Below are 13204 nucleotides of genomic sequence, written 5' to 3'. Positions count from 1 at the left end.
TCACTAGACGACTTTCTTATTTTATTCCCAAACAAATACATTTCTATGTAAACTAGATTTTTCTGGAGCCTGTTTTAAATGTAGAATTTATGTATGATTATATTGCTATTCTAATTTCACTGAAGTCTAAAAGTGAACAAAGGGAAAGAAAAGTTGGAAGATAACAGTATCACCTACAGCAATCTGCCTCCCTTGAAAATGTCCCTTGATTTCTTTTATTAACAGAATTGTGTGTAATTCTTCTCACAAATATTCAGTACACTGGGTACACTGATACAGCTGGGATTTCTGAATATAAATACAACCTGACTGCATACCATCGAAGCAACACTCAGTTGCTTGGAGAGTCTATTGGTGAATTCTTTAAGTCTCTCTAATCATGTATATGATGACACGGAAGGGGGCTCTTTACTTTTTTATTTCTCATCTGTATTTGATATTCCCTGTTTATTACAAAATCCCTTCCTTTGCAAAAGTTACAATGTAGCTGTTTTCTAATACTGCTCTATCCTTTTCACTCTCTACAGGAGCCACCCATGTGTGAGAGCTGGGAACCTAATGATTTTTGATAAGTATCCTTGCTGACTGAAGAGTAAAAAGATCAGGACCAACCACAGAGATGCTAAACAGTGTGAACGACTGGGGACGTTTAGTATGTTGCTTGCAAAATCTGCCTTTGCTATTTTTACTCATCAGTGTATATTTGTTCCCGCTCTTTACTTTCTAAAAGCCTTTGGTTTATATTTAAATAATTGAATGGTGCACTCTTTGCAAGGACTGTCTTCCTGTGGGTTTGGACTGTGGGCTATTCTGATCCAAATTCCTACTCATGTCTGCCAAGCGCATGTCTTAACCATGTGCACCCTCATTTGACTCAGTTAAATTGCTCTTAATTTTCATATAGCAGATGGAATTCTGAATCCACTTAATCCCTATTTAAATCTATCTATATCACATGCGATGTGAGAATATTTATGGATATGTGGTTATTATATCTATATCGATCTATTTAGAATGCAAGTAGCTTGGAAATGGGGCTGCCTCATTCTGTGTCATGCACAGAACACAGCATGGTAGTGGCATTTCACAAAAAACTAGTAAGCCTCGGTGTTTCCTGATGCGTATGTAGCTATCTAAGCCCCGCAGGGAATAAAAGAAGAAATATGATGTGTGCGTTTCCAAATGTCACGATGTGTTCAAATGCCTCCTCCAGAGGCATCCTCAGGTCCTCAGACTCACCTCCTTTCCCCACCCCCCGCAAACATGCTCAGACAGAGAATGGTAATTGAAGGCTGAAACTTTATACTGAAATGCTTCTCTGTTGGATTCCGCTCTTGTCTCTGTGTGGTAGTACAACACGGCTACATTCTTGGAAGGGCAGACATTCCAATGGGCTTTCTATACAATGGTGACATGCTAGAGATATGGGGCTGCACTGGAGAGGTGTTACCCTATGTGCCTGCAACTGCACCAGTTAATTTATCCCACTGTTTCAAAGTTCTGCAGCACACATAGCATAAGAGATCATCAAATGTTTGGAGACTCCTGTAATCTCTTGGGTTAAAATAACATGACAGGTTTTCACGTGCGTATGAAAGGGTCTCATGAACTTTTGTGTGTCCCTGGCTTGCATATCTGATTTGCACACACAGGCAATGGTTGAAATTTGAAATATTCTACAATTTGGAAAATGTTTTTAAGAGTTCTGTTTTCCTTATTATCCCTATAGAAAATATTCCTCAATTACTAAAAACATTCAATGTGATAGATACACTGCTTAAGGATGTGTGCACACAATTCAAAGTTCACACACACACAAGGAAGCACACAAAAAACTATACACAATGTTAGGATAGGGTAGCTCTACACTTGGATTTTAGTTGTGTTTTAACCTGTCTTAATTAATGTATATTCTGTCTAATCTATTGATCAGTTTTATACTACCACCCATAATATCTGAGCCACCTTCCACATAAAATCACTAGAAATAGCAAAGTCCATAGTGGAGTTCACAGATTCTCTGATACTTTTCCTTTAAGGGTCAAAACTCTTCTTGGAGTAGTTATCTTTTCAAATTTAATTTAATAAATTTCCTCCCTCCTTCCTCCCCCCACTTGGTTGGTAGGGTTTATTGAGTATAAAGGAGTATCCAGGTTGTGAGTGTCCCTACCTGTCACGATGATAAATTCTAGTGTCAACACTACATCGATGTTTCTTCCAGGACACAACTGTTTTGTTGTTAGCTGGGTTTAATCTTAGGCTGTAGCAGTGACAATGTGGCAGGATGGGCCTGGGGTGGTGTTTTGCTAAAGGTTCTGTTGTTGTCCTGAAGTTGTTTCCTCAACAAAAGAAGGTTGATAACAGAATTGGTCGAAAGTTTTTGGACCAATGTTTTCGTTGATAAATAGCCTTTTTAATGCATGTCCCCCATCAAAATGATTTCTTCCTTTTCTTCCATTTCAAAAAAGAAATGTTAGAAAACATTATTGAAATGTTTAATTTACCAAAACCCCCCAGCTTTTGAGAAGTGACAAATGTTGATAGCTAATTTGTTAGAGTTTTGGATACAATTTTTGAAAAAAAAAAAGCACAAGAAAAATTTTGCAAAAAAGGAAAAACAAACACATTTTGAACACTTTGAAATAAAAACAACTTTGAAATATTAGCCAGGAATAGCAGTGGTGGAGTGATTCAGCTCACTCTGGAGCCTGGAAGGGAAGATTCCTTTGTGTTGTTTCAAATCCCCAGATTACACACTGACAAGAGGCTTTGGCCTAAAGCACTATGGACCCAATTGTGACCTCATTTGCCCAGGTCCAACTCCCTGAGACATCAGTGGGTAATCTGGGTAAATGATAGAATTATGTCCTGTAGGCCAGCTTCTTCTCCCATTTATAGGGGTACAAATCAGGAGTAAGTCTGTTGAAGTTAGTGGAGTTACATGAGTGAAAAACAGGAACAATTGAAAGAAGACTCTGGCCCTTTGGTTGAAAAAACTACTAAGAACTTGTCTATAAAGTTGAGTTAGTGCATGGCAAGCTAGTGCACAGTAGATTTACACCCTGACTTGCCATGCAGTAGCCTTAAGTATTATGTTCTCACACTGGTTTAAATTAGGACTAATGCCACTGAGATCAGTGGAGTTACACTGCTGGAAAATTGGTGTAAAATGAGAGGTGAATTAGGTTGCACAATCTCTAGGGGTCAGAGAATTATTTAGTTTCCAGCCTATCTAGTTCTTGATTTCTCATTTGAGATGGCCTACAAGCTTGTGCCAGATGTGGAAATGGATGTATGATCTGTGGACACATGTTCACCTGTAAATTAACATGCTAAATTATTTGACATGAATCACTAAATGGCAAATACTGTTTTGAAATGATGTCTGAAAAACAAGTTATTGGGATTAATATGATTCATGGAGACTGAAAATCAAATCCCTGTTTGAAGTGGAATAAGAGGACACCCATTTGCTGAGTGATAATTGAAACCAAAATAAACAATTTTGCTTATGGTTAATTATAAGAGTGAAGAATAGTCGAATGACTGGTGCTTTCTTTTCTGCTAGACATTCACCCTACATACCTACACTGTAGATTTGTGCATTTGTTTGTCATTGTTAACTTGTAAGCCAAGAAGAATGACAGAACAGGTTTCAGTTTGCACAAAGCAAAAGACAGCATTGATATAGAGGATTTTGTATAATAGGAATTAAAATAAACTATAAGGGCTCGTCTACCAGCTGCGCTAATCTGCACTACAGGAGTGTAAATGTTCATGAACTAGTCAGTGTGGACCCAGCTGTTGTGCACTAAAAGTTACCTCGTGTGGATTAACATGGTTGTGTTTGAAACAGGACTACACTAACAGACATGAGGAAACTTCTAGTGCCAGCACAATCTGCAAGGGCCAGATAGTGTATGACATGCTAGCACGCACGAGAATTTATTCTTCTCTAGGGTGGGCTAATGCACCATCTAGACAAGCCCCCTCCTTTATGATTTCACAGCACAAGAAGGGCCAGGAGCTGAATGTGAGGGGCTATGAATGGAATGCATTCCCTTGCATGGGCCAGAACTCTGTTCCATACAGCCATGCATGGAAGATGGGAAGTGGCATGGCCATAGAAGAGGGTGACACATAGCAGACACACCATTTTATAGATCTTTTTATTATCCCTTATGTTTAAAGGCCCTACATAGGCCTGAAGTAACCTTCTTGTAGCACCTCCACAGTCAACTAATGGGAATGATGGCTTTCCCTCATCCTACCCCATATCTCACATATCTTTCCAAGGCCTGGATCCTTTACTGAGCTCAGGCTTTGTGTGAATAACTGATGGATGCCTGCCTTCCCTTCCCTGTCCCTCACCTTACAAACCAAGTTTTGGGGACCACCCATGTGCTTAGGTCTGTAGAGACCCTCATGAGTGCAGGGATGAGTGCAAAATGAAGTTATGTAAATAGTAATTCTCAATAAATGACAGAGGGAATAATTAGAAATACAGAAAAAAATCGCCATTGAGGGCAGCTGTGCAATCTCGATACAATAGATAGGGGGTGTGCTGTACACTTTAAGTAGTATTCGTTCATTCGTTTACTGTGGGCTTGATTATCCCTTGGATTAAATGCCCATGCAAGTGCTTAATGGGGTCTAAGAGCACCCCTTATGGCTGTGCATGGGCTAACCAGAATTTGGGACTGATCATGCATGAGTCAATGGCTGGTTTGCGCCCCCCCACTCCTGCCATGAGCAGGTAAATAAGGAGCCATGATATGGGAAGTAGGTGGAGCCTTGACTCTCCTCCACCAACAAGTTGGCTGGCACTGCTGAGCTGGTGGGGTGCAGGACAGTAAATTATTTATGATTTGGACCTGCAGCAAATTACAAGCCTCCTGGCATGATCTGAGAGTAGGGCTAGAACTAGGCCTGTCTGAGGCATGATTCCTCCACTGTGCTGTTGTTGGGGTGGCACAGATGTGCACTGGCCTTTCCAAGAGCCTGCTGGCAAAGCCTGAATCTAGTCCAATCAACTCCTATTGTATCGCATTGAATGGGAAGAACGTAAATAGCTACCTTAGAGTAAACCAAAACTGACCTCAAATTTCTATTATTTTTAGTCCCTCCTCCCCACTCCCCATTTGTGCTTTCCATGAAATGCCTCTGTTTTCAATTACCTTGAACAAATATGTGATTTACTGAAACCAACTCAAAGTATAAACCCTAAGAACAGGTCATAAGTCTTTGTTGCTGTTGTTGTTGTTGTGTTTGTGTTTATTACCAGTTATTCCAAGTGCTAGAGCATTGCCAACGGGCACAGGAAAATGGCACACAATCCATCCAGTGAACAAATACTATAATAAAAATTAATTATAATGAATCATTTATTTAATTAATTATTAATAAAATAATAATAATGTGCAGCAACCACTCAAGATAATACCTGTCCTAGGCAAAACTTCAGTCTGCCGTCCCCCTCTTACTCTGTTAGGGGTTCATAGCAGACTGCCAGCACCTCTGCTGCCACTTCCACCCCTGAACCTCATGCAGCTGGGTTGGAGGCTGATGGGGCAGATCGCAGCCTGGGACTGCAGAGGTTGATGGGCCCTGGGGCCAGACTCCTTGGGAGCATAACAGTCCAACATCCAGGCAGCAGCAGGGGCCAGCTTCCAGTCTGTAGAGCCCTGGTTAATGGGCAACACAAAGCCATCCAGGCTGGGGGGCTGACCCTCCCTCACACAGGGGGCAGCAGGTGCCTTTCCACAAGATGGAGTTGGGGGGTCTCTGCACCTCAGCCTGCATCCCCAGCCCAGCCCTGCACCTTAGCCCCTGCACTCTGAGCCCATCCCAGATTATTCCCCGATTTGTCCCCAGCAACCCCCCCTCACCTTTCCAGATAAGCCCCTTGCTGTTGGGCCCATAGCCCACATGGTGGCAGTCCCTCCAGAGCCTGGACATGGGGGAGTTGAAGTGGCTGGTGAGGCAGCGGCTGATGGCTGCCCAGACAGCAGGGCCCACAGGAGCCAGGTGTACAGTGGCAGGCCAGGGCCAGCCACCAACATGGAGCTGGGCAGGTCATTGTACTGGCAGGTCATGGTGCTGCCAGAAGCAGTCCCAAGCTGCTCAGAAAATGTCTCAGGGGGTTGGGGGTGGGAATGTTTCCCTAGCAGCTTGTCTGGGGGCAGCTTCCTGCTCCTCAGAGCCCCACTATCCCCTGGTGGCACCGCCAATCTGCTACTCTCAGAAAGCTGCCGCCCTAGACAGATGCCTAGCCAGCCTGTAGCTAGTGCAGACTTTGCTAATGTTCAATGTACGATGTCTCCAATCCAGGAGAACTATAGCAGCTTTCACCTGTGGCCAAAATGGTCTCATGTAATCAGATTGAAAAAGAAGAGTCCTTAACGGGGCTCAGGAGATGAGGGTTTTATTCATAGAATCATAGGGTTGGAAGGGATGTCAGGAGGTCATCTAGTCCAACCCCCTGCTCGAAACAGGACCAATCCCCGATTTTTGCCCCAGATCTCTAAAAGACGCCCTCAAGGACTGAACTCACAACCCTGGGTTTACCAGGCTAATGCTCAAACCACTGAGCTATCCCTCTCCCACCCCTGCTACTAGCCTGCAGGGTGACCATGAGCAAGCCACGTCATTGCTCTGTGCCTCAGTTTCCGCACCTGTAAAAACAGGCATACTAATACTCACCTCCTTTACAAAGGACTCTTATCTGCAGACGAAAGTCTGCACTGCAATTAAAAACCTGTAGCTGGCTTGTGACAGTGACTCCGGCTTGCGGGGATTGTGCTAAGAGGCTGTTTAATTGTGATGCAGATGTTTAGGCTTGGGCTGGAGCAGCTGAACCCAATGCAATTAGATATTATGCATGATATGAGGTATTAATCAGTGAATGTGACAGATAGGGTTGCCAATTTTGGTTGGATCTATTCCTGGAGGTTTAATCACATGGCATAGTCTTTAATTCCTGGAGACTCCAGGACAATCCTGGAGGGTTGGCAACGTTAGTGACAGAATGGAACAGACTCTTATAAATACAGTAGCTTAAGCTTTCAGTATATTCAAATATTCAGTACCCTGTATCATTAGCTAATTATATGTTGAGAAGCAAAAGCCTTAGGCCTGCTTTCCCTTCCTCTTGTGTTGTAGAAATCCTTCAGTTCAAGTCTGCAGGGATAGGGCTTTATGTGTGCGTAGGGGGTGTGCTAAGAGCAGAAGGGGGCTGGGCTGGTGGAGTATCCTCAGTGTAGTGAATACCTATGTGAGAATTGCTGTAATCAATGTGAGCTTCTGCTTCATGCCTACATCCTTCTCCAGAGGGGTTTGGCACAGATATGTGTAAATCAGTCAATTGTAGCAGGAATTCTCTGGAGGCCGTGCGTTTATGGACGCCAGACATAAAATGACTGTGTTGGAATGTGATTGAAAGCCCACGGAAGTTAGTAGAAAGACTCCCATGGATTTGCTTTGGATAAGGCCTTTGGTGGGGAAACTGATTGTTCTGGAAAACGTTATTGTTGCATGAACCTGTCACATAGGAAACCAGTTTGGATAAAACAGGATCTCAGCTGTGACAATGTCTGATGGCTTTTTCCCTTCCCCATTATTTTCCATTTCACACACTGTGGATGACAACTGGGACCAGTAGTGAAAGTTTAGAAACACTGTGAGAAAGACTGATCTTGAAGTCTCTTTTTTTAAAATCTTGTTTTCCAAGACTGGAATTTGAAATGGCAGATGTCTCATTAATACATGACAAGAATGAGACTTTCAATAAAAACCTGGGACTGTTGTTTAAGTTTGGAAACTGCCTTTGGCATTAAAGTGGTTGAAAAATGGTGCAATTGTTTTGTGAAAAAAAAAAAAGCATTGACATTTTGAATTTTTGAAAAAATCCTAATAAAATATTTTTTTAAAAGTTTCCAGTTTTTTAGAGAAACAAACCCATATCAAAACTTCACAAAATTTCAACTGGTTCTACTTTGGAAGCTGCAGTTTATATGGGCAAGAGAAGGCCTGGGATACGTCTACACTGCAATTAAAAAACCTACAGCTGGTCTGTGTCAGCTGACTCTCGCTCATGCGAAGGGGCTGTTTAATTGTGGTGGAGATGTTCGGAATCTTCCCATCTTGCTAGCTCCTAGGCCCCAGCCAAGCCCAAACATCTGCACCTAACAATTAAACAGCCTCTTAGCCCAAGCTTTGCAAGCTAGAGTCACTGGCACGAGCCAGCTGCAGGTTTTTAATTGCAGTGTAGACATACCCTGGGAGATCTGTGCCTTATAAGGCTTTCATCAGCGTGAGTTTAGGCTGGGCACATTACTGGTGTTGAAAAGCCATAGTGAAGCTATGCTGATCATTCCGCGAGTGCCAATAAAACCATTTGACATCATTATACCCTCATGTATTCTGTATATGCTACTCATTTGAACAAAAATTTACTTTAGGAGTGTTTCTGAGAGTTTTAATGTTTTGCTGGTACTACTTTTGTATCCTTCTGCACAAGCCCCGAGAGGCTGAAAGATTGTAAATAACAAGTAGAACTGGCCAAAAATGGAAACCTGTTTTTTAAAAAATCAAAGCTTTTTCAATTTTGAAGTGTTCAAGGTGTGCCCATTTTTTTGCTTTTTCAAAAAATATTTTTTTCCAATCTCACCGCCAAAAAAAGTTAACAGAAAACATTGAACATGTTATCAATTTTTTTCAATTCTCAGTAATGCTTTCCATTAAAAAAATATATTAACCATTCAATATTCAAAATGAAATATAAAAGGAAATGTTTTTTAAACAAGACCCTTTTTGAGTGAAAAACATTTTTTGTTTGAAAAATATTCATCATCTGTAATAATGCATTTTTCAAAACTCTTCAACTTACCTAAAATAACTTTTATTTAGTCAGTAAAGTTACCATCTTAATATCTGATATCCTGGGCCATTCTATGGCTAGGATCAGGTGCCGTAGCTCATTGAAAAGCTGAGAAATCAAATTCAAGCTACCCTTCAGGACCATCTTTAATTCTCATGTGGACATATTTTCAATTCATAAGTGCTGCAAAGGCATAGGGCTTCATTATTGTTAATGTGACGTTTGGCTTGCATTATACTGGGCTGGCTAAATTTCAGGAATTTAAAAAAACTCCCAGCCTTTCCTAGCTTTATTGAAATATTTGTTCTCTGTTATCCTCAGCATGCCATGACCCGTGTAACATGGAATGGTGATTTTTTGACGTACACATTGAAAAGATTTTTTTAGCTCTAAGAATAGTTTTGCTCCAATTTCCTTGAAAATAACTCACTGGGCCAAATCCTTGGCTTTTTGATGTCATTGTCAAAACTCTCATTGACTTTGGCGGGGGTTGGAATGGAGGGGGAATGGTACCAGGATTTGGCCTACTCAGTTCATTAGTGATGGTGTGAACCCCAAACAGCATTATGCTTCCTTTAAAGAAAGAGTCACTCTCACTTACTGTTTATATACTAACATAATTTCTCACACATTTATTGTGTTACTCTCCTTAATTTGGTGCCATGCTGTGTCCCTGTGGGATGCCACTCAAACACTATGTCAATGATCTCAAAATTGAACTCCAGTGCTTTATTTTACAAATGGCTCCTAGCAGATGTGCGGCACACTTTATTAACTTAAGTACCCATTAGTTGAAAATTTCATTAGTTTGGGGGAAAGGGATCAGTTTTGTCAATAGACCTGGTATGGGTGGATTCTTTGTGTCAACCTGACCCATATCAAAATGGATTATTGTTGTAAGTGAGACAAGTGACCTAATGTTCTGCCTATTATGCACACATGATCTATAACCTTTTAAAATACTAGTGTGGGAAAAGAGCACACTTCAGTGCATCCCCAAACCATGGATTCTTAACAGGTGGCAGTCCTTCTCTTAGCAACATTTGTTATAGGCTGTCTGTGTGAGTGTATGAATTATCAGGGGGTACAGTTTCCAACCAGGTAACCAGGGAAAAATCAGTACAGAGAATGAAACCAGAATAATGAACGGCATAACACACATTTTAATGAGTGTGGAGTGTTGCTGGTGGAACTTTGTCTATAGTGCCATCATCTGACTGAGCAGCAATGTTTCGGCTGAGGCTTTTTAAACTTTGCCAGGATCCTTCACGCTAATAAAGTCATAGATTGTTAAGCTAGATATCATTATAGCAATAACGTAGGGTACATTTTATTCCACTGTTTCAATGTTCTGATACCATGTGCTTCTTGAATGATGGCAGCAGCAGTATTTTCAATCACATTCATTTGACTGTGCTTTACAAGCTGTCTCAGGGCCAACTCAGAGGCTCTATGCAAAGCTATTCAGTTGGGCCACACATTCAAAGACCCAAGATGTAACATGCAGTCTAGTTATTTTATACATGCTTACACACCTGTGCCAAACTCCTTTCTCTGTTTGGATGGGGAACAGGGAATCTACCTAGAACTGGTATGTACATGTGGAAGGAGTTAGTGGAATAATAGATGGATTCCTATTAAACATGAGTAGGGGGAACATACAAGATACTACTCCCAGGGTTACTTTAAAGGCCTTAGGTGCTCAAGTTATTACACCAATTGTCCCAGTTAGCTTGTTCACCATACTATGTGGGACTGGCACATAAGCAGTCAGCACACTAGTATTAACTTGTTCCTGGGCAGGTGAAGCTTTCATGGCCCAGCAATTCACTGCAGTTTCAGGCATTTTAGCATTGTATGAACTGGTCCTGATCTCTTCCAGAGGTTGCTCAGCTCTGCTATGTTCACAGGATTATATGCTGCCTTCTGCTATGTGCTGCATTTTGAGCTACAGCGCTTTAATGCAACAGCAATAAGCACAAATCTAGGACAGACAGGTAACTAGATAGGTACAGAACGATGCCGGGAAAGGTGGGAGAAGAGGAGAAGCTCTACGGCATGCTCTGCCAGACAGCGCAATAGCCCCTCCATACTGCAGGGGCTAGCTTGCTCACAAGTGAAGACAAGGAGAGGGAATGCGGAGCAGCATGTTCCTTTGACTGGAAACCTGTCTGCACATCAGTGCTGGCTGAACCAGTCATAGCTCCTGCTGTGTCCAGTACAACAAACCTACAAGGTTTTGGCACAGCTGCCAATGGGGAACAGATGGTTCCCGATGAAGCTGGGCTGCCATAAGGTCGTGAAGAACCTCCCCATGAAGGGGCTGACTCACCACTAGTACTTCCTTGTGGCCGGGCATGGTAGAGCAGTTCTCTTTCCATCAGGTACATCCTGCTGGACATTAATCCTGGCCTGCAGTGGTCTGCCTCTTCCTGTGACTTGGTCCTTTGGCCAGGTCACTTTAAAGTCTCTCTCTTCCAGGGTAGTCAACAAACAAAACCAAGGGGCATTAATACATACACACAAAACAGACTGAGTTCACCAGTAACAGAGGGGAATGGTTCCCTCTCAAGAGGCATCTGTATCTGGGCCTCCTTTTCTTTAGGGAGAGGTCATCAGGCAGCAGTTGGCTGGGGAGCTCCTGAAATCAGTCAGCCCTCTCCTCAGGAGCTGAGTGCTGAAGGTCTGCTCTCTTCCCTGACCTGTCATTAACTGAGCTGGGGCTCTCCCTCTTCACTCTAATCCTGACATTTCTCACAAGTGCAACATGGCCTAGACACCTGAGCCCACATTAGCTCATTTACTCCATGTGTCCAGTGTGGAATTTGTAAACCCCACCAAAGACCCCATAAGGATTAGCATGGAGACAATTGGCTTCAGCTCAGATGTCACTGACCTTTGTGGGGGTTCTGAGATGCATGAAGATCTTGAGACAACCTCAAATTTAGGGGGTAAAACACATTTTCTATTGGGGGAGGAGAGCAGAAGTTTCCCCTCTGCCCCAAATGAATCAGAGGAAACTCAACACGTTTAAATTTCCAGAGTAAGGTTTTTTCATGTAGAGGAAAATGTGGACGATAGTTTGTACCTTCCCGCTCTTATTTCCAGTGGCTATGTTTCATGGCAGTGTAGTGGAGTCTGGTGGGTGCCTCGCTCAGTTAAATCCTTGACATTAGACAGCATGTTGGTCTGAATGAGATGAAAAATATTGCAGCAATGGACAAACTGGTGAAAGAAATCATGGTTTTGTAAAAAATGAAAACATATTGGTTTCTCCAATTTTTTCTGTTTCCTCAGTCTGATGAAAAATGTTTCCCCAATTTGGAGGTGAAAATTGTACTCATATTCAATAAGAAAGGTGTACATTTGGGAAACCAACACAGATTTCGCTTGGAACTATGGAAATTAAAGATAGTTATTTACTGGACTTGGACCAAATCATTGGAATTATAACAACCCCCAAATTTTGTAATGGACAAACTCTGGATTACCACACAGTTCTAGTCAGCAGCTTTCCTCCACTTCATCAGCCTCATAGTTCCTACTCCTCCATTAGTCTAACTCAGTGGTTCTCAAACTTGTTCTATCGCTTGTGCAGGGAAAGCCCCTGGTGGGCCGGGCTGGTTTGTTTACCTGCCGCGTCTGCAAGTTCGGTCGATCGCGGCTCCCAGTGGCCATGGTTCGCTGCTCAAGGCCAATGGGAGCTGCTGGAAGCGACGGCCAGCACTTCCCTCGGCCCGCGCTGCTTCCAGCAGCTCCCATTGGCCTAGAGCAGTGAACCGTGGCCACTGGGAGCTGCGATGGGCCAAACCTGCAGATGCGGCAGGTAAACAAACCAGCCCGGCCTGCCAGGGGCTTTCCCTGCACAAGTGGCGGAACAAGTTTGGGAACCACTGGTCTAACTCATTCTTCTGTGTAGAGGCCTGAGAGTAGGGAGAGTTCCATGGTTCCAGAATGAGTTGATGGCTAAAGGCCAATGGAGAATGTCTGAGAGATTCATTCTGGACACTAAGAAATCAGCTCAGCGTAAGTGTATTATGCGATAATAGCTAGTACTAACAGCGGAACACCAGACAAGCTCTGACATCACTCTTACTCTACTGTCTTGCTCCTGATAGACAAACATCTTACTAAGACTTAATCCTAGTAATTATTTATGCCAACAAGTTGAGGTTCTCACTTCCAAATCATTGACTAAAGCATACCATTCTGCTTAGTACTTCAATGTTGATTAACTGCTTCATTGCAACAGCTTCAATATCTTTTGCTGGGAGGTGCTTCCTCACAATCTGCTCTACTAGGGATGCCAAACGGCATCCTTTCTCT

This window comes from Caretta caretta, chromosome 3, assembly GCF_965140235.1.
Source record: "Caretta caretta isolate rCarCar2 chromosome 3, rCarCar1.hap1, whole genome shotgun sequence".
Classification (NCBI taxonomy): Eukaryota; Metazoa; Chordata; order Testudines; family Cheloniidae; genus Caretta; species Caretta caretta.
This window is presented reverse-complemented; position numbering follows the sequence as displayed.